This window comes from Ostrinia furnacalis, unplaced genomic scaffold (assembly GCF_004193835.3).
Source record: "Ostrinia furnacalis isolate ACB-3 unplaced genomic scaffold, ASM419383v2 OfSCF0166, whole genome shotgun sequence".
In the NCBI taxonomy this organism is placed as follows: domain Eukaryota; kingdom Metazoa; phylum Arthropoda; class Insecta; order Lepidoptera; family Crambidae; genus Ostrinia; species Ostrinia furnacalis.
This window is the reverse complement of record NW_021130405.1, coordinates 60,948-64,958: the sequence shown is the minus strand read 5'-3', so window position 1 is coordinate 64,958 and position 4,011 is coordinate 60,948.

Here is a 4,011-nt window from a genome sequence, read left to right as displayed (position 1 = left end):
TCAGCGTGCGCGAGCGCATTAATCAGGGAATGATATTTATTTCAAGCGTTCGTTACGCGGCTAATTGCCGAGCCGCTGTCGCTAGCTTCCTCCCATAAATTATGATGGGACCTAAGTGACGGGCGAAGCAGAGTTTTAAACATAAAAATATCTATAAGCAAGTTTTAGTTACCTCAACGCTTAGTTCATTTCTACTAAAACTTGTATGATTGGCAAAAAGGTAAGAATAGTACAGTGTAGATAGTGCTCGGTTTGCTCAGCTTGTTTTATGTCCTTCTGACTAGCTATCTTATCGAAGTCTGTCGCCATCAACAATGTTAACAGCATTGTTGTGTTTAGATAGTTAGAGGCAAGATAGTTCGTCTGTGATTGAGAATTCTGGGTGAAGTTTGTTTCCACTTTCAGTTAGGTCATATAAAGGCCAAAGCTTTCCCGTTGTGATTAAAATTAGCCTCTACTGTTTATTTTATTAAGGCTAAGGGCTTCTCCATTGTGGTAAAAATACATCGACATTATCAGTATCAGTCATCATCATCATAATTTCAGCCACAGGACGTCCACTGCTGAACATAGGCCTTCCCCAATGACTTCCACATCGCACGGTTGGTAGCGGCCTGTATCCAGCGCTTTCCTGCTACCTTTATCAGGTCGTCGGTCTACCATGGGGATGGACCTTGCTGCCCCATCGGTCGTCAGTTCTGCGTACTAGACTCTATTAAGACAAATAAATACTCTTTTACCCGTGTTCATCTGTACTAACATCCTAGAGACGATCCGCTGCCTCCTCCCTCTTGGGCCACCTTGTTGGCTCTGCTCTCGTGTTCCAGACACCATTAGTTTTGTTTCTTGCCGACTACTCGGGATAACCGGGACTTTCTCAAGAATAAATTACTTAATGAACCAGAGGAATATTGCGCCGCGGCCGGTTATTTGATAAGCTGGAGCTTCTTGCTGAACACGATGTTGGTCGGATTAGGATTACTTGTATAGATGGCAAACTTAATATTTAATTGATTAATTTAATACCTGTTAAGTGTTTACTGTAAAGATAATAATGGACACTAGAAAGTGACAACAAAAATGATAAATCAAAAATTTTGCCGCACAAGCCAAAACAATCAATAGTAAAACTGGTATACTAATTTTTAAAAATATAATAATTATGGTATTACTTAATAAGGTAAATTAAGACTTGATTGAAATAATCATCCAAATAATTAGTAGATTTTCCGATAAGATATCTTGAGATCTTATGGGTAATAAGACCAGTAGGCCTAAGATGCGCGCCTTGATAATTTTTATCGACGTCAAAATGTATGGGCAAAATCGATAAAACGGCGTGATAACCGCTTATCGCGGCGCACATCTTAGGCCTACAGGATTACAACGATGGAATAAAAATGGATCCAAAATACCATGATGGAAAGTAGATTTTCACACACAGTATTCGGTTAAAAATCCCGTATATCCACGAGGTGTCCATACATTAGGTATTACGGTTTTATGTCCAGTGCGGGGTCTAAAGTGGGCAGTTTACTGCGGTCAGATCAGGACTCGGGGTATTTCTCTAGAGACCAAGTGCATCCCGGTTCCCGGCCTATGGCCTTGAATCAAGGACGACCAACAGTTTGTTGGAATGTTGACCGCAAATGTTTTGAACATGGTGGCAGCCCTTTTTAGTAATCTTAGGGTATAACAGGAATTAATTCACAGTATAGCCTGGTAAGGTCCATGAAATCTTGTAATTTAAATGCACCCACTTTTTATTGAATTTTTACTTTATTAAACATTTTAATTAATAGATGCTCGGAGAAGCATCAGTTCCACATACAATTGATTGAAACTACAATAGCTCAATGATGATGGTGTTCGAACCCCACCACCGCTGGATTATCGTGATCGCGGTGAACCTTACCACGAGGGGTTACGGGACTATTCCATCCTTTCGTTCTGTCATTTACATCTTAACCGCCAATAAAAACCCAACCAGGGCAGGGTTAACAGTACTGTTCTTTAAAAAATCTTTGCATCAAAATACAAAATGGCTGGCGTAGACGCACTGAAGCGTTTACCGCGTATACCGCTCGGGTATGCGCCCCAGCATAGCGGTTTCGCAACCCACACGGAATGGTTCCTGGAATTCGTATCCATTCGAACAGTTGCTTTGACACCTTTGTGAAACTGTGAGTCTGTTTAAACTGCGAAATTGAAGGCACTTAAATTTTCTGGGAAAATAAGACGTAGAAGAACTTGTTTGAAATGAACTCCGTATCAAGTTGTAGGATAATCTTCCTGCTAGCTTGAGAAATTAGGTTTTGCATATTATTCATCTAATTTAAAATGTAAATTACCACAATTGATTAATTTGCGTTATTCCATAGCCATCATTTACATTTGGACCCGGAACTGCAACTGAAAAAATAGACTGTCTCATCAAGCTAACTGGTGTAATATAATGAAGAATAAATTGTTGGTATGAAAGTTACCGTTAATCAATAAAGGATGTGGCTCTAAAAAGATTAGCATAAGCAAGTCTTTTACATGAATCAAACTTATTAAGACTTTTGTTTCTCATCATCATCCCTTCAGCCATAGGACGTCCACTGTTGAACATAGGCCTCCCCCAATGCTTTCCATGTTGATCTGTTATAGTCAAACCTCGAAGCTCAGGCGCTCCTAGGTTTGACTAGTCAATCCTCAGGTCTGACTAGAAGTCTTAGTCAAAGCCCAAACATTTCGGCCTTTGACTAAAGAATGTTAGTCAAGCCTAGGAGAGACTAATTTGGTCAGTCAAACGTCGAAACTGAATTTAATGAAATCGGGGTTTGACTAGTCAAACCTCAATTAAGACCTTAAACTAAACTACACTTCATTTTGATATTGACCTTATTACATAGACTTTACCGACCGGTTCTCTCTTTAGGTGAAGGTACGAGTACGAATAACTAAACTTGTTTACTGCGGTAGTTTATCAGTGTTTCTAAACCGATCTTGAAATTATTATTTTTCGGGTTCTGTACCTTAAAGGATTAAGGGTTAAAACGGAACCCTATTACTATGACTTCGCTGTTTGTCTGTCACCAGGCTGTATCTCATGCCTTTCCCAAAATATTTAGTTTTATAGTCACTTTAAAAATCATCCCCATTTGCCATATAACAATAAAAGAGTCGTACGGAACCCTTCGTACGTGAATCCGATTCGAACTTGGTCGGTTTTCTATAATTGCTGCCGGCCCACTATGGAGCGAAATTGAGATTTATGGACATAGCGATTTTTTTCACAATTTCTATTTGAAAAAAATACCTATCGNGAAGAGTTTAGTAAAAAAAAGTTATTTCCAAACTATACTCGATTAGTTTCACACCCTTGGGTTCTGGCCATGTATAGAATGGAAAGACGCTACGTTAACAGCCTATTTGAATTGAACGTCTAGGAAAAATACTCTTTTACGAAACTTTTTTAACGCCTTTGTTCATGAGAAGAATCATTATTAGTTAGGATTTTATTGTGTAAGAATTTTCGCAGCAATACCAACAAAAAATCAAATCTTTCCTTTTTCCTAATTAAAGTATTATAAACTCACCACGTTTTGTTTATCAAAATTAGTGAAATACGTGTTTTTACTCTGTATTGAGTCTCTTTTGTCTCTACTCTGTAAAGTAGTTTGTGTGCGATCGTGTTAGTTCGTTGCGCCACCGCTATCTCGGCTAGCAAATCGTAATTTTTCGTCGGCGCTGCACCCCCTTAAAATAAGCGATTTGAGATTCTATATCTTTTACTAAACTAAAGTTCAGAAATAACTTGAGGGCTTTTAACGGATGAAATTTTTATATTGCGTCTTATTTTGTTACTATGTTAAAAAATGTGGAAAAAATCGTCCATGACGGCTTGGACAATCTCAATCAGTCGCGCGGTGGCGCTTACGGAGGACGGACGCGTGTCAGTTTTTTGGCCGTGACAGTTCGCGATTTGTCAATATTTTTGACAATGATGACTTTGATGAGTCACAG